General features: G+C 36.5%; 1 protein-coding gene across 1 annotated transcript in view; it reads left to right on the forward strand.

The window, feature by feature from the left end:
• Positions 1-18,433, forward strand: part of ANKS1B (ankyrin repeat and sterile alpha motif domain containing 1B) — a 1,110,621-nt gene that overhangs the window by 73,832 nt on the left and 1,018,356 nt on the right. The gene's annotated exons all lie outside the window — the stretch shown is intronic.

Below are 18,433 nucleotides of genomic sequence, written 5' to 3' on the forward strand. Positions count from 1 at the left end.
TTTTTTAAACCAAGGGTAAACACACATTGATACATCATAATCATCCAAAGTCCATAGTTTATCTTAGGGTTTACTCTTGGCGTCATACATACTGTAGATACGGAAAAATGTGTAATGACATATATCCATCATTATAATATCAAATGGTATTTTCACTGCCCTAAAAATCCTCTGTACTCTGCTTGTTCATTGCCACCCCTCCCCCACGCAATCATTCTCATAGTTTTGCCTTTTCCAGAATGTCATATAGTTGGATCTCTATTAATGTCTTTGGCCCACTTAAAAAATTTTTTTTATTATTTATTTAAAAATTTTAAAATTTAAATTCAATTAATTAACATATAATGTATTATTGGTTTCAGAGGTACACGCCTGTGATTCATCAGTCTTATATAATACCCAGTGCTTTTCACATCACATGCCCACCTTAGTGTCCATCACTCAGTTATCGCATCCCTTACCCCCCTCCCCTCCAGCAACCCTCTGTTTCCTGTGATTAAGAGTCTCTTATGGGGGGCGCCTGGGTGGCTCAGTCGTTAAGCGTCTGCCTTCGGCTCAGGTCATGATCCCAGGGTCCTGGGATCGAGCCCCGCGTTGGGCTTCCTGCTCAGCGCGGGAAGCCTGCTTCTCCCTCTCCCACTCCCCCTGCTTGTGTTCCCTCTCTCGCTGTGTCTCTCTCTGTCACATAAATAAATAAAATCCTAAAAAAAAAAAAAAAAAAAAAGAGTCTCTTATGGTTTGTCTCTCTCTCTGGTTTTGTCTTGTTTTATTTTTTTCCTCTCTTCCTCTGTGATCCTCTGTTTTGTTTCTTAAATTCCACATACGAGTGAGATCATAGGATAATTGTCTTTCTCTGATTGACTTATATTGCTTAGCTTAATACCCTCTAGTTCCATCCATGTCATTGCAAATGTCAAGATTTCATTTTTTGATGGCTGCGTAATATTCTTGTGTGTGTGTGTGTGTGTGTGTGTGTGCCACCTCTTCTTTATATTCATCTGTCGATGGATATCTGGGCTCTTTCCCTGGTTTGGCTATTGTGGACATTGCTGCTATAAACATTGGGGTGCAGGTGCCCCTTCGGATCACTACATTTGTATATTTGGGGTAAATGCCCATTAGTGCAATAGCTGGGTCATAGGATAGTTCTATTTTCAACTTTTTGAGGAACCTCCATACTGTTTTCCAGAGCGGCTGCACCAGCTTGCATTCCCACCAACAGTGGAGGAGGGTTCCCCTTTCTCCACATCCTCACCAATATCTGTTGTTTCCTGACTTGTTAACTTTAGCCATTCTGACTGGTGTGAGGTGGTATCACACTGCAGTTTTGATTTGTATTTCCCTGATGTTTGGCCCACTTTATAATTGGGTTGTTTGTTTTCTTATTGAGTTTAAGAGTTCCTTGTATATTTTGGATGGCAGTCTTTTATCAGATGTGTCTTTTGCAAATATTTTCTCCCAGATCAAGAGTCACATGCTCTACCAACTGAGCTAGCCAGGCGCCCTGAATGCTATTCTTTTTTTATCATTATTACTGAGATATAATTGACATATAACATTGTGTAAATTTAAGGTGTACAGTATGTTAGTTTGATACATTTATATATTGTAATATGATTACTCCCGTAGTATTAGCTAATGCCTTTGTCATGTCATCTGTTTCTTATTTCTTTTTGTATTGAGAATAGTTAAGATTTTGTCTCTTAGCAGCTTTGAAGTTTATAATACAGTAGTGTTGAGTATAATCACTATGTTGTTCATTAGCTCTCTAGAATTTATTTATCTGCTAGTTGTAAGTTTGTACCCTTAAACAACATCTTCCCAATTCTCCCACCCTCCAGCCCCTGGTAACCACCATTTTACCCTCTCTCTGTTTTTACAAGTCTGATTTTTTAAGATTTCACATATAGTGAGATCATACATTGTTTTTTGTATTTGTCTTTGTATGTATGTGTCTTTCTTTTTCTGACTTATTTCACTTATAATGCCTTCAAGGTCTATGCATATTGTCACAAATGGATTTCTTTCTTTCTCATGGCTGAATAATATTTGTGTGTGTGTATGTGTATGTATATCTCACATCTTTATCCATTCACCTATTGGCAGACACTTAGGTTGTTGTCATAACTTGGCGCTGCAATGAACATGGGTGTACAGACATCCTTTTGAGATACTGATTTCATTTCTTTTGGATATATACCCAGGAGTGGGATTGCCAGATCATATGATGGTTCAATTTTTAATTTTTTTGGGAACTGCCATACTGTCTTCCATAATGGAAGTTTGCATTCCCACCAACAGTATATAAAGGTTCTCTTTTTTCTCCATCCTCACCAACATTTATTATCTCTTGTTTTTTTGATAAAAGCTACCTCTGGAGTTTTTAACTTCCAGATTTGTCTATAATGAGCCTCCAGCACTTCCTCAGTTATACTTCAGGTTTTCCCACCTTGCACTGGTTCCTGTGGTAGTTTCCCTTTGTGAATCTCTGCTCTGGTAAGCCACAACTCACCATACCCACCTGTTTATTCTTGGGGGCAGTGCTTTGCTTTGTGTCTGAGGAATCCAAGAGTTGCTGATTTTTTTTCAGTCAGTATGTTTGGCTTTTTAGATGAGGCAGTGATTTCAAGGTTTTTACATGTGGAACTGGAAACCAGAAGTCTCTCTGGAAACATTTTAAGACTTTGTTATGATTTAAAGTACTTTGAAATCCTCTGAAGATAGATTATACATAACAAGGACATTACTGTTTACTTCTTGTGCATTCTTACTTATTTCCTAAAGTAGAAGTTTTAAGAGAAGCTAGTTTGGCTTCTCTATATTCTCTATAAATAATCCCGATTTTAGGATAGGGAAATCTTCTGTAAGAATGTAACAAAGTGGGGTACCTGGCTGGCTCAGCTGGTAGATCATGAGACTCTTGATCCTGAGATTGTGAGTTGGAGCCCCACATTGAGGGTAGAGTTTACTTAAATATATAACAAAGCAAAATGACTTTTTCTCTAGAGATGAACTATGTAATTTATAAAAATATTTTTAAATGGCTCAGATGTCATATTTATAAAATGAATATTATACTTAGTTATTATACTTAATATTATTTTATGACATATACTTGATATATACTTGAGTATACAGTTAGAGATGGATCTATAGTCCGTAACATTAGACATTTAGGGGTACCAGATACTTTAATATATTAGAAAATAAATGCAAATATGTATTTAGATTTCTATTTGAACATACATATACCTCACTAAATTTGGGAGATAGGCTTTGGAGGAAAGAACATTAGATGAGGATAGGATTCAGAAGAATTGAATTCTAATCCTAACTACAGAAAGTATGATTTAGTGATTGACTGCATAGGTTTTTGGGTCAGTTGTATTTTTTGAATCCCAGTTCTGCCCCTTTTTGCTATACAACCTTGGGTAAGTTTCCTAATCTTTTTAAAATTTAGTTTCTTTAACTTAAAAATGGAGGTGATTACAGTGCTTACCTGTTAGGGTTGCTATAAGGATTAAATGAGAAAATACACACGAAGTATTTAGCAGTTTATGATTATCATCATTGTCCTCATCACTACCACTAATGCTACTAATTAGCAACTTCCACCAAGTCATTTAATCTCTCTAGGTCTGTTAGGTTCTCTGATTTATAAATGAGAGAACTAAATTAGTTGATTTCCATGTGGTAATTATTATTGTTGTTGTTAGTTAATGTGTTTGAGAGTGCTCTCTTAAAAGCCTAAATAAACAGGAGGTATCATCATCCTCTTAGGGTTGTTTGAGCTCTGAAAATGAAAACCATCTATGACATGAATCTGTGGCTCTCCTATTTTATCTCAAAGCTGTGACTAAAGCAGAGAGAAATCTGTGTGCCAATCTCTTCACCTTTGCTTTCTTCATCATAAGCACATGAAAAGATCCTCAACACAGTCATTAGAGAAATGCAAATTAAAACCACAATGAGATACCACTACATATCTGCTATACCACACACACACACATTCAATTAAATGGCTATAATTTAAAAGATGAACAATAACAAATGTTGACAAAGATGTGGAGAACCTGGAACCTGCATTACTGGTGAGAATATAAAATGATGCAACTACTTTGGAAAACAACTTTCATAGTTCTTAAAAGTTAACCATAAACTTACTATAGTAGTTCTGTCTACCCAGGTGAAATGAAAACGTGTGTTCATTACTCATAATACTAGCATTATTCATAGTAGTCCATCCCTAGAAACAATACAAATGTCTGTCAACTGATGGGTGAATGGACCAACAAAATGAGGGATAGCTCTACAATGGGATTCTATTCAACAATAAAAAGGAACAAACTACTGATATATGCTACAACATGAATAAACTTCAAAAACATTATGTATTCACTGAAAGGAGCCAGATGCAAAAGACTACATATTGTATGATTTTACGTAAGTGTAATGTCCATAAAAGGCAAATTTATAGAAGCAGAAAGCAGATGAATGGTTTTCTATGTCAGGCATAATCTTTTTTAATCTATAGGTTTTTCCACTTTTCCTTTTGCCTTTTATTTTCCAGTGAATACTTACCTTTTTATCTTTGGCTTTTTCTTGACTCACCTAATGCTAACATCCTCTATACTGCTTTCCCTCCATAGTCACTAAACGAAGCTTCCCTATCTCTGGTCACAATATCTTCTCTTACAGCTTGCATTTTCAGCTATTTAATTTGGTTGATGTAAGTATTAAATCAGAAAATGCATGTGAATAACAGCATGATTTATGGCATGTGGTTTGCATTTAAATACATGGTATCTGTATCGAGATTTGGAATCAGGATACACACACACGGTGTAGGAGAGCTGACAGTACTGACTCCATCTTGTTCGTGTCCAGTTGATGACTTCTCTTGGTGCTACTTGTTCTATACATACCTTAGAAATGCCCTCCAAGGCCAGGATATAGGGAGGCTTGTTAGAGATAACAGTCTTTGCCCTTCCTGATGCACAGATGGTGCCACAAGATCTAATTAAAGGTTAGCTGTCAATTAGGTGCCTGTGAACCCTTTGATCTTATGACAGTGCCCTTCTGTATGACCCCTCACTCTATAAAATCCGTGGACTAAGGTTTGGATTTTGTGGATTTTGTGGAGAATAACTATGCAGTTGTCATGGATCGTTCTTCACCTGATCTCTGCCCTGTCAGTTACCCTGAATAAAACTCCGTGTATACTGGAGTTGCCTGCTTTGTTTTCTACTCTTAAAGTGCCTTCTCAATTTGGGGGATAATTTACCTTTCTTCCTTCACTTTCTAACACACGGGGGGAGAGAGAGAGAAAGCAAGACAGTCAGAGAGAGACACAACTCTTTAAAGGAATTGACACCTGAATTGTGGGGGCTGGCAAGACTGAAATCTATAGGGCAGGCAAGGCAGGCAGGCTGGAAATTCAGGTAAGAGTTGATGTTGCAGTCTTGAGTCCGAAATCTACAGAGAAGGTCAGGCAGGCTGGAAACTCAGGCAGGTTTTCTGTGTTACAGTCTAGGGGCTGAATTCCTTCCTCTGGAATCTCAGTCTTTCCACGGAAGTCGTTCAACTGTTTGGATGAAGCCTACTGACATTATGGCAGGCAAACTGCTTTACTAAAAAGCCTATTGATTTAAATGTTAATAACTTACTAAAAACTACCTTACTAGCAACATCTAGAGTGGTATTTGACCAAGCAACTGGGTACCATAGCCTAACCAAGTTGACACATAAAACTAATCATCACAGTATCTATTATTATCTCTCCATTTTAATTTTCTTTACTCAACACTGAGTTAACGGACCAGGTTTTTTAATAGCTTTTGGGGAGAAGGGCTCAAAGAAAGGACATTCAGCAGCAATCAGGCTCTGAGGAGGTAGGGCAGTAGTTCTCAACTATGGCAGTTCTCAGCCCAGAACGCACATTAGAATCATGTGGGGAGGTTTTAAAAAGAAGAGTGCGCCCTATCACACAGTGGTTGAGACCCAGATGATTTAATTGGTTTGGGCTGAAAATCTGAGCTAGACACAACTTAGTCCCTTGCTACCAAAGCATCACCTGAAGTCTTGTTAAAATGCAGTCTCAGCTCTACACAGAGTAAGAATCTGGAAGAGTCAGAGATATGCCACAGTTCCATTCAGTATTTGGGTTCCAGTTTTAGTGTCTGGTAAGCTGCTAAAATATTATAAAAAGACTGAATTTTGGTTCATTTTAGATTCAGTTAATAATTGATTTTATCAGTAGGTTTTCCTCTTTTAATACGCCATGACAGTATGAAAAAGTAAGCATAAACTTACATTGCCTTGGATTGTTTCTGAAAGGAGAAAGTGATTTCATAAGTACTCTGCCTTTAATGTGGAATTTCTCAGCTATCAGATTCATTATATGGATTTGGGGAAAATGAATATTTAAAATGTTCTGAGACCTTTCTTAGTTGACATACAATTGCATTTAGAATTTATAGTGTTAAAAAATGACAGTTGGTGATTTGGAATCTTCAAGCAAAAAGGTCTTTCTTGAAATAAGAAATACTCAAAGTCAGTGAGATAGATACAGGAGGGACTCATTTTTCTAAGCCTAACTTTTTAGAGATAAATGGTCCTGGAAAGGTAGTGCTCTGGGTCATTATGGACAAAAGTAAGGCTGCCTTACATTGGATCCTGTACTTTGACATTTACTTGCTTGCAGATTTTGGAGAAATACCTTTCCAGTGGTCAGTTTCTGTATTTTAAAGTAGGGTTACGTACCAACCTCACGTGGTTTTTCCTAAGCATGAAAATAATAACCTATTTAAATGCTTAGTACAGGGACACCTTGGTGGCTCAGTCGGTTAAGCATCTGCTTTCGGCTCAGGTAATGATCCCAGAGTCCTGGGATCAGGCTCCACATCGAGATCCCTGCTCAGCGGGGAGCCTGCTTCTCCCTCCCCCCCCACCCCCCGCTTGTGCTTTCTCTCTTGCTCTTTCAAATAAATAAAATCTTAAAAAAAATGCTTAGTACAGATATTTAGCAATGCTTCTTTAGAGTGAGAAAGAAGATATGACCAGTATGAATGTCACTTGCAATGTTTGAAACCAGCATTGAGTTCTTAGCATAGTGATTCTTGCACATAATTATAAAATAAATTACACTTTAATAAATAAATAAATTTTGCTTTACTAATCAGTCTCTAGTGTTTTTTGCCAAAGGGAGCCATTTCTCAAAGACTGAAACTTTAGAGTTAAGAAACCAGATCTTGTATTCCTGCTGAAATCACTGAGATATTTTATCAAAAGTGGTACAATTTAAAACAACTAGTCTGTGTTGATTAATTAACTACCCTACTGGTCTGGACTTCAAGCCTGTCCAGTAATACATTAGAGTGAGGAAATTCCTACCTCTATTGCCTTAGAAACCCAAATTATTTTAGTGAGTCCTAAAGACTCCCCTGCCAAAAATTGTCAAGGGACTCTGATGCAGTGAATTGTATTTGTGTTTGTGAAAAAGTCTTTAATAAATATTTATATTCTGTAGTGGTAGTTGGCAGATCATTTTTCTTTCTGCCTACATATTTCTATGTAATGGAGGGAGAACACTTAAGCATGTGTCTGGTGGTGGTGGTTTTATAAAGGAATATTTAGGGCCGCTGCCCCTTCCTGTTCCCACTTAACTATTTTCTGTTCTGGCTGTAATCAGTTTTAGGAAAGGAACTATACATTTTGAGGAAGAACCTTTTTTCACTTGAGTTATTATCTAGGGCAAGGCATACTTTGCCTTTTAAAAAATCTAACTAAAAGACACCTTTTTGTACTTTCTCTTATGAAACTGTTAAATCATTTTGGTTTCAAGGAATGGAGCCTTCATCCCATCTATCTAAAGGGGGAAAAAAAGATTTAATCTGAAGAGTCACGTGGACTGGAATTGGAAGGTGTGTGGATCTCTTTAAACTCTAGCAATTCATTACTCTCCCAGTGCCTCTCTTTTGAGTTGTATAGCACATAGTAAATGGACCATCATTAATATTTGTGAAATGAATGAATGGCTTTTTCTCTTGTTACCTTTGCTTCTCTCCCCATGTTTGCTTCATTATTCTTTTGTTACTGACTAGTCTGTGTCTATTTTTAGGATGAATTCCATAGAGAGCAAATATGACTGATTCAACAAATTATCAATGATCCTCTATTTGGGCCCTTTGTATCATCAGACTGTGCACTGGGCAGATGAAAGAGGGGTCATACTTGAGTCAAGTGTCCACCCTGGGTTAACCAGTGACCACCAGCCTATATTTGTTTTTCTAGTCGTGAGGCTTGTGTTAACCTAGACCAAGATATTGGGAATTGTAGGCACTGCGACTAATATGTCCACTATAGAAGTTTAACTCCAGCTTAAATTAATAGGGAAATGGGCTGGGAAAGAAAGAAAAGAGACATTAGTATCAAGGGGCTATTAATATAGGACACACTGTAAGATTTTTAATGTATCATTTAACGTCTTAATAGTACTATATTGTAGGTTTAATATTCTAATTTTATTTATTTTTTATTTATTTTTTTAAAGATTTTATTTATTTATTTGAGAGAGAGAATGAGATAGAGAGAGCATGAGATGGGGGAGGGTCAGAGGGAGAAGCAGACTCCCTGCTGAGCAGGGAGCCTGATGTGGGACTCGATCCCGGGACTCCAGGATCATGACCTGAGCCGAAGGCAGTCGCTTAACCAACTGAGCCACCCAGGCCCCCTTAATATTCTAATTTTAAATGTAAGAAAAGTTCATCTCAAAGATGTTAAACAGTCTCTTGCAAAGTTACTCTATAAGTATGTGGTGGAGTTATATGTATAGTGGGAAAGTCAAAGATATTAAGATTAAGAACACAATAGAAAATGTCATTAGTATTGTCTTTGCACCTTTGTTTAGAAGTATTTATAGAACATTCACCAGTGTTCTAGGCACTCTGTGGTTTCTTGGATAAACAATTCTGATAAAAACAATTCAAACAGTCCCTTTCCTCATGGAGCCTACCTACCATTTTGTGAAAGAGATAGACGTCAAATACAATTATTTAAGCATACATGTGAGAAGTGTTATGAAATAAAAGTACATTGTGTAGTGAAGGCTTTTATGAAGAAATAAACTGATAATTTTTTAATTTTATGAATATTTAAACTGAGGCCTAAAGGATAAATTGGAATTAGCCAAGCAAATGGGAAGAGAGGAAGGGAAAAAACATTTCAAGAAGAAGTAATTGTGAAAACAGGATCTTGGAAACTTTATTTAAAGAACTTAAAAAAAAGGCCAGTGAGATATAAATATTTTTCATTTTATTTTATTTAGTTATTTAAAAGATTTTATTTATTTGACAGAGAGAGACACAGTGAGAGAGGGAACACAAGCAGGGGGAGTGGGAGAGGGAGAAGCAGGCTTCCTGCCGAGCAGGGAGCCCGATGTAGGGCTCGATCCCAGGAACCTGGGACCATGACCTGAGCCAAAGGCAGATGCTTAACTGAGCCACCCAGGCGCCCAATATATTTTTCATTTTAAAAGTTGGAGAACCAAAGTTCTGTGATATTAAGTCACTTGTCTAAGATCATATGTTAAACAGTGTTGGGATCCTAAGTTGTCCTTGTCTTTGTTTGTTTGTTTGTTTGTTTTTGAGACGGGGGGAGAGGGGCAAAAGGAGAGGGAGAGGGAGAATCTTAAGAAGGCTCCACACACAGTGCAGAACTCAGCGTGGGTCTTGATCCCACAACCCTAGGATCATGACCTGAGTTGGAATCAAGAGTCTGATGCTTAACTGACTGAGCCACCCAGGTGCCCCATTTTTTCTTTGTTTTTTAAATAAGTACATTTGTTTTAAATTAAAAAAAATTAATTTACAATAAAATTTACTGGTTTTGGTGTACAGCTTTATGAGTTTGGACAAATGCATGATCATGTAGCGACTATCACAGTCAAAATATGAGTGAATTCCATCACCTCACCACAGGCCCTTATTCAGCACTTTTCCTCTCCCCAACCCTGACCCCTGGCAATTACTGATCTTTTCTCTGTTTCTGTTTTTTTTTGCTTTTTCCATAATGTCATATAAATGGAATTTTATAAAATGTAGTGTCTTTGATTTCACATAAGGCATTTATAATTCATCATATTGTTGTGTGTATCAATAATTTTTATTCGTGAATGGTATTCCTCTGTATGGGTGTTGGTACACTCGTTTATTTACCAGTTTAAGAAAATTTGCTTTTTTTCCCCTAAGGTTTTTGGTGTTTATAAATATAGCAATTATAAATATTTAAGTACAGGCTTGTGTGAAAATAAATATTTATTTCTTTTGCATAAATTTCTAAGAGTAGAATTGCTGGGTCATATGATAAGTAACTTTATGGTATGTTTAATTTTATGTATGTTTAGAAACTTTGAAGCTCTTTTTCAAACTGGCTACACTACTTTGCTTTCCCTCCAGCAATGTTTGAGAGTTTCAGTTGCTCTCTGTTCTCAATAGCTCTTAGAGGTTGTTAGTTTTTTCCCCACACTAATAGGTATGTAATGGTATCTCATTTTAGATTTATTTTCATTTGCATTTTTCTAATGACCAATGATTTTGAACATCTTTTCATGTGTTTATTTACCATCTGTGTATCTTCCTTGATGAACTTATCTCTTTAAATCTTTTGTCCATTTTTTTAAAAAAATAACTTTTTGTTTTGTTTTCTTGTTAAGTTTTGGGAGTTCTTTATATATTCTGGATACAGATTTTTGTCTAATATATGATTTGCAGATATTTTTCCCAGTCTGTGGCTTATTTTGTATTGTTTTAGTAGTGTCTTGGCAGAGCTGAAGGTTTTCATTTTGATGAAGTACAATTCATCAAAAAATTTTATGGATTATGCTTTTAGTGTATCTTGCCTAAACTAGTGTTACAAAAATTAGTTCCAATGTTTTTCCTAAAAACTGTATGTAATAGTCTTATGTTTTATATTCAGGTCTATGATACATTTTGAGTTATTTTTATATATGATATGAGGCATAGTTTGAGGTTTTTGTTTTGTTTTTTTGCTTAGAGATGTCCATTTGTTCTAGTACCTCTTATGAAGAAGACTGTCATTTCTTCATTGAACTGCCTTTGCTTCTTTGTAAAAAATCAATTGATCATATTTATGTGGGTCTATTTTTGGACTCTATGTTGAAAACTCCCATCAGACAATACTATATTTTTTGCTCTTAACTGTTAAACATGTTTTAAAGAACTCAAGGTGGAGGAATAGTCTACTATCTTTACCCAGAAATTTACCATTCTCTGTTCTGTCTTTATTTCTGATGTTTCAAGTTTTCTTCTGGTATTATCTTCTCTGTCTGAAGAACTTCTTTTTAAAATTTCTTTCAGAGAAGTCTCTTGTTTAAAAGATTCTCTTAAGTTTTTCCTCATCTAAAAATGTCTATTTCATGTTTATTCCTGAAGGATATTTTCACTAGACATATAATTCTGGTTTGAACTTTTTTTTTTCTTTCAGTGCTTTAAAAATGTGTGCCATTTTTTTTGGCTTCCAGATCTGAGAAAGATCCTGTCTTTGAAGTCATTAATATCCTATTAGCAATGCATCATTTTTCTTTGGCTACTTGCCAAAGAAATATTTTTGTCTTTAGTTTTTACAAGTTTGATTGTCATATGTCTAGGTTTGGATATTTTTGGGTTTACTCTTTTTGAGGTTCACTGAGCTTTTTGAATCTCTGGGTTTAGGTCTTTTGCTAAATTTGGAAAGGTGTTAGCCATCAGTTTTTCAAGTTTTTTTTTTTTTAATTTTTTTATAGTACACTCTCTTCTCCTTCTGGGACTGGGATAATATGAATACTAGACATTTTGGTATTGTCCTGTAGGTCCTGAGATTGTTTATTTACTTTATAAATATAATTTTCTCTCTGTTGTTTAGACTGGATAATTTATATTGACCTGTCTTCAAGTTTACTGACACTTTCCTCTGTCATCTTTTCTGTTATAGAGCCTGTTTAGTGAGTTTTAAAATTTTGGTTACCAGTTCTAAATTTGAAGATTGTTTCTTTTTTATATCTCTTATTTCCTTGCTGAAACTCCTTTTTCCATTCATTTCAAGAGTGTTTTTTTTTTTTAAAGATTTTATTTATTTATTTGACAGAGACACAGCGAGAGAGGGAACACAAGCAGGGGGAGTGGGAGAGTGAGAAGTAGGCCTCCTGCTGAGCAGGGAGCCGGACATGGGGCTGGATCCCAACACCCTGGGATCATGACCTGAGCCAAAGGTAGATGCTTAACGACTGAGCCACCCAGGCACCCCTCAAGAGTGTTTTTAATAACTACTTTAACATTTTTGTCAGGTAATTCTAACATATGTATATCTTGGCATTGATGTCTGTGAATTTTCTTTTCCCATGTAAGTTGGAATTTTCCTGTTTCTTTGTAATGCTGAGTAATTTTGTATTATATATGGATACTTTGATTATTATGCTAGGAGACTCTGGGTCTTACTTACATCCTATGAAGAATGATGATATGTTTATTTTATCAAGCAATCAACCCAGAGGGTTTAGGTTGCAAGTTTTGACCAGCACTTCTGTGGTTTGTAGTTTCAGTGTTAATTACATTTTCAAATTTGCTACAGTGCTGTTTTGATCTGTCTCATGTGTTTGTGACTAAGTGGCCAGTCTGAGATCTGGGTAGTGGTCTATAATTTAGCTCAGTTTTCTAATCTTTGCTGTGGTGTTTAGGATCCATATCTATTCATGTGCAGCTCAAGATGGGCTTATTTCCCAGCCATCTCCCTCTTTACAGTATCTCCAGTGCCTTTTGGTCCTTTAACCAGAAAAGTGAGGCTTTAGTTATCCTGTTGTGCCACACATGTCCATGGCAGCACCTCTGTTCAGGGCCAAGAGAAAAAAAGCAACAGTAGTTTACCCCTATCTCTGAGACCACAGCTCTTCCAATAGGAGAGGAATTTTCTTTTTTCTCCAAGTTTTAGGCACCTGTGAGTCTCTCCCTGCTGTCATTGTTGCTACTGTCACTGCCACAGGATTGCCTGGGGACAGAGACATGAGAGAAGAGAAAATACAAATAATAATTAAAAAAAAAGAAGACTTGGGATTTCTCTCACTCTCTGTGAATGTTAGGAATCCCTTTTTCCACTTGTTGAGCCAGAACTGGAGGGCTTCTCCAGAACTCTTTCTGTTCACATCTTGGTGTTTATTCCTGGTTTTGGTTCGCCTTGAATCCAGACTGGGGGATACTGAAGAAAAAAGAAACTCACTGTTGTTACTTTGAATTCTGGGCTGCTTCTCCAATCCACCTGCTATTATTTACTCTTTGGAGCTCTTGAGTAGCTGCTGTATGCATTATGCCCAAGTTTTATAGCTGCATTCCATGGAGAGACAAGGTAGAATGATGCTTTTTCTATCTTACCCAGAACCAGAACCCTAAGGACACATATTATTAAATTCTGGCTAATGGTTTTAATGGAGGAAAAATAATCACAAAATTATGTATTTGTGCTTCATTTTAGCTTTCACTTGTCATGACTAATTGCTTAGTTAATTAAGAATTTCTGTCTTGATAGGGCTCTTATTACTGGAAGGTGAGTTTTCACTTTTACAAATCTTTCAATTCACATAAAGAAGATAGACTTAGAAAACATTTCCAAGTGACAAAGGATATAATCATAGTGATTTGGGAGCAATAGGCTTAAAAGCTGCATGATATTTCTATGTTTTATGTTCTCTACTCATTATGGAAATGAGTATCACATGTACACAGCCTTCTTTGTAACTGCCTTGACCTAGAAGGAAGTCAAATGGAAAAATAATTTGGTTCAGATTTGATAGTGTCATTTTGGAATGTTTCTTTAAGTTTGTCATTTGTACCAAATATAATTTAATTGACATTCCATAAGATAACTAAAGAGAACCTAGGGATTCAAATTTGAATGATGCTATCCATGAGCTATATAGTATAAATTGTTAAGATCAAAGACTCTAGAATCAGATTACTTGGAATTGAATCCTGTTTATCTACCTTTGGCTGTGTGACCTTGGACAAGTTATTTAACCTATTTGTGCATGTTTCATCCTTTTAAAATTGGCCTGATAATAGTACCTACCGTATAGTGTTGTTTTTAAGATTCAGTAAGTTAATACCTTTAAAGCACTTAGAATAGTCCTTGTCACACATTACTTTAGAAAATTTGATCTGTTGGAGTTAATAATAGTACTGGTATTTATTGATTATTTAAGTGCCACATACTTTATTCACTTACTCTTTATCACCATTCTACATTTGGCAGATTATGGGATTGATATAAAGAGAATTTGTTCAAGACCACATGACTAGTGAAGTGGTAGAGACAGAATTCAAAGCTAGGCAGTTTGACCTCCGAGTTCATTCTCCTAGCTACGTTATATTGTCAGAAATGGATAATCAACAGATACTATTGTAAACTGATGGTGTATGATCACCAATACTATCTGTTATTAGTGGGTAGGAGTTTTGCTGTGGAGCATATTTCATATCTATGAATGTTTTTCAGTTTTATAAACTTATTTTTTCTTTTGATGGTGCAGGATGTTCAATTTTTGTTTTTAAGAGTGGGGAGAGGCTGAGGGAGAGGGAGAGAGAGAATCTTAAGCAGGCTCCACGACCAGACCCAGGGCTCTATCTTACGACCCTGATATCATGACCTGAGCCAAAATCAAGAACTGAACACTCAACTGACTGAGCTACTCAGGCACCCCTGTTTTTCAGTTTTAAATTCATAATTAGAGACTTACCTGTTTCAAATGGCAGAAAAAGTACTTTTGCCCCTTACCAGAAATCACTTTAAAACAATAAACAAAAAACAACAGATACACACATTCCATCTTCCATAAAACTAGGTATCTCTAATCTTCATCTACAGGATAGTGAGATAAAAAGGATGAATTGTAAATAACTCAGTAGTGAGAATGTCAAATCTAACTATCTGCAGAGAACATACCAGTGATAGGCAAACTGATTCATCCAGCAGAATCTGAGAAAGGATCAGGAATCAGAGGTGCTACTAGGTATTACAGAAGGTGGTGTGAGATTGTGGGGGAAAAGTGAGGTGGGATGCAAAAAGGATTGTTCAGAATTAACATTTCCAGATGCTAATGCTTACTGCTTCCCATTTCTGGAGCATTTTACCTAATCTATGAGAACTGAACCTGATGAGAGATGACAAAGAGGAGGGTAGATTGAGAATTAAGTGGAAGTCTGCATATTAGTGATACTGTTAGTTACCTTCCTGTGCTTTAGCTCTGAAGTATTAGCCACAAGGCTTACAACCACCTTTCTATTCTCACACCTCCTTAGACAGGAGATTGGAGGATTCATCTCTGAAATGACATACTCCAGAGAAAATCTCTATAGGTAATGACTTGTGGGCCTCCCTGATGGAAAGAAAAACCAGCTGGTCTGATATTCATACAGTCAATCTTACCACTCATCAAGCTTTGCCCACATGCACACAGCTTCCAGTTGCCTTTTTTAGTCAGATATGAACATAGAACCAATTACCAACAGTCAATTGAGGACAGACTCCACCAGAAAGAAAGAGACCAAAACAAAGAAATATGTAGAAAAAGCTTAGAAGAAAGGGAGATGGTTAGGAAAAAGAAGAAACCTTCAAACAAATATAATCAGTACCTTAAGCAAGATGAGTAGATTTGGTATCCATAAAATAACGTAATGCTATGAAAAAGAAAGAATAAGAGATTATGAACTATCGGGACTTCATCAAAATAAAAACTTCTGCATAGCAAAGGAAACAGTCAACAAAACTAAAAGGCAGCCTACGAAATGGGAGAAGATATTTGTAAGTGACCTACACAATAAAGGGTTAGTATTCAAAATATATAAAGAACCTATAAAACTCAACACCCCAAAAATGAGTAATCCAATTAAAAAATGGGCAGAAGACATGAACGGACTTTTTTCCAAATAATATATACAGCTGGCCAACAGGTACATGAAAAGATGCTCAACATTACTGATCATCAGGGAAATACAAATCAAAACTACCACAAGATATCACCTCACACCTGTCAGAATGCTAAAATCAACAACACAAGAAACAACAGGTGTTGGTGAGGATGTGGAGAAAAGGGGAATCCTCTTATACTGTTGGTGGGAATGCAAACTGGTGTAGCCACTCTGGAAAACAGTATGGATGTTCCTCAAAAAGTTAAAAATAGAGCTACCTACCCTACCATCTAATAGTTCCAGTACTGGGTATTTACCCAAAGAATACAAAAATACTAATTCAAAGTGATACATGGAATATTACTCAGCCAAAAAAAAACCCCATGATATCTTGCCATTTGCAACAACATGCATGGAGCTAGAGAGTATTATGCTAAGCGAAATAAGTCAGTCAGAGAAAGACAAATACCATATGATTTCACTCATATGTGGAATTTAAGAAGCAAATGAGTGAAGGGGGGAAAAAAGAGAGAGAAAGGCAAATCAAGAAACAGACTCTTAATTCTAGAGAACAAACTGATGGTCACCAGTGGGGAGGGTGTGGAGGGGTGGGTAAAACAGGTGATGGGGATGAAGGAGTGCACTTGTCACAGTGAGCACCAGGTGTTGTATGGAAGTGTTGAATCATTACATTGTACCCCTGAAACTAATATAACACTGTATGACTGGAATTTAAATAAAAACTGAAAAAAATGAAAGCAAAAAAGAATACCCTCAGAAATAAAATATTCAATAGAAGGGTTAACTGGAGATAAGGAAATCTCCCAGAAAATAGAATTAAGAGATAATGAGATGGGAAATAGAAGAAGAGATAGGCAATCAGTAGCAGAGGTTAACATCTGACTTCCCAAGAAAAAGAACAGAGAAGACAGAGGAGGGGATTTTCAAATAAATTAAAAAAGAATAATTGCTAGGACTGAGAATGTGTTTCAAATTTAAAGAGACTCACAGGTGTGCCTAGCACAAAGGGATTTAAAAAAGGCCCACACGGGGGTGCCTGGGTGGCTCAGTCGGTTAAGCATCTCCCTTCAGCTCAGATCCTGATCCCAGGCCTGGGATCCAGCCCCACATGGGGCTCCCTGCTCAGCAGGGAGCCTGCTTCTCCCTCTGCCCCTCCCCCTGCTCATGCTTTTTCTCTCCCTCTCTTTCTCTCTGTCTCTCAAATAAATAAAATCTTTTTAAAAAAAGAAAAAAAAAAAGGCCCACACCAAGACACATTGTGATGTAATTTTCGTACTCTGGTTTGGCTCCCTCAACCCATTTTAATCTCCTTTTACCCTTGCTTTTCTTCATTTAAGAGGCTGGAAAGATCAAAACTTGCCTATGCCAAATAGCTATGGCTAAATGTGATAAAGTGGTAGCCTATAAAATATAAAGAGAAGTCTGAAGGATTTCTGTGAAAACTTGTTCTTTGATATGAGCTCTACCTCTTTTGATAGCTGGAACTACAGTAGTCATTTTTTGACCATAAGAATTACAGAGGTCTTAGTGCTGATATGCTTAAACTACTGATTTAATGATATCAGCAACTACCCATCTCTGGATTTCTTGTCACGTTGGGGGGTGGGTGGATTCCCTATTTGGCTAACTACCGTATGTTGGATTTTCTTTTACCTGCAACTAATATAATTCTAACTCATATACTTACAGAGGATCTCCCCCCCCACCCCAGAATCGCATATAAAGGTCAGGAATAAGAATGGCATCAGATTTCTCAAAAGCAACATTAAAAACTGGAAGATAATAAATAATGACTGAATAATTCAGAAGGAAAGTAATTTTCAATCTTGAATTTTATATTTGACCAAAATATTAGGTGTGAATGACAGAGATATTCAGAATTTTAAAATATTTCCTTCCTGTGTACTCTTTCTTAGGAAGTTAGTGGAAGGTGGGCTCCACCAAAGTGAGGGTATAAACCAAGAAATAGGAAAGTATGGGTTCAATCTAGAAGCATGAGCTCTAAAAGAAGAGAGGCAAAAGGAATTCCAAGGGTAGCCCAGATGGCCAGTGCAGATTGCAACAGGGGCAGAAGATTTCTAGGGGGCCTAACCACAGAAAAAAACATTATCTGATAGATCTGACTTTAAGAAAAATTATATTTAGAATGCCTTTAGAGCTATTGGAATGTGGGAGAAGACTTACCCAGAGATTGAAAAAGAATAATAAAGTCCATGCAAATCAACTTTAGAAAAATGAAAAGATATTACTGAAATGAAATATAATCATAGTATAATGTTTTAATCAGTAAGCAATATTTACTTAGTCATTATAAAAAACAATTGTGGATATAGCCCCAAATTATGTTTCAACCACATTGGGAGTCTGTGGTTCGGGGGATAAAGTGAAAGTCCTCATATCATGTTGGATACCAATACCTCAGAATATACACATGATTTAGAACCATGGAGTTAAATGCCAGA

Source organism: Mirounga angustirostris, unplaced genomic scaffold, assembly GCF_029215605.1.
Source record: "Mirounga angustirostris isolate CCGP_5_RB_7025 unplaced genomic scaffold, mMirAng1.0.hap1 SCAF_5, whole genome shotgun sequence".
Lineage (NCBI taxonomy): Eukaryota > Metazoa > Chordata > Mammalia > Carnivora > Phocidae > Mirounga > Mirounga angustirostris.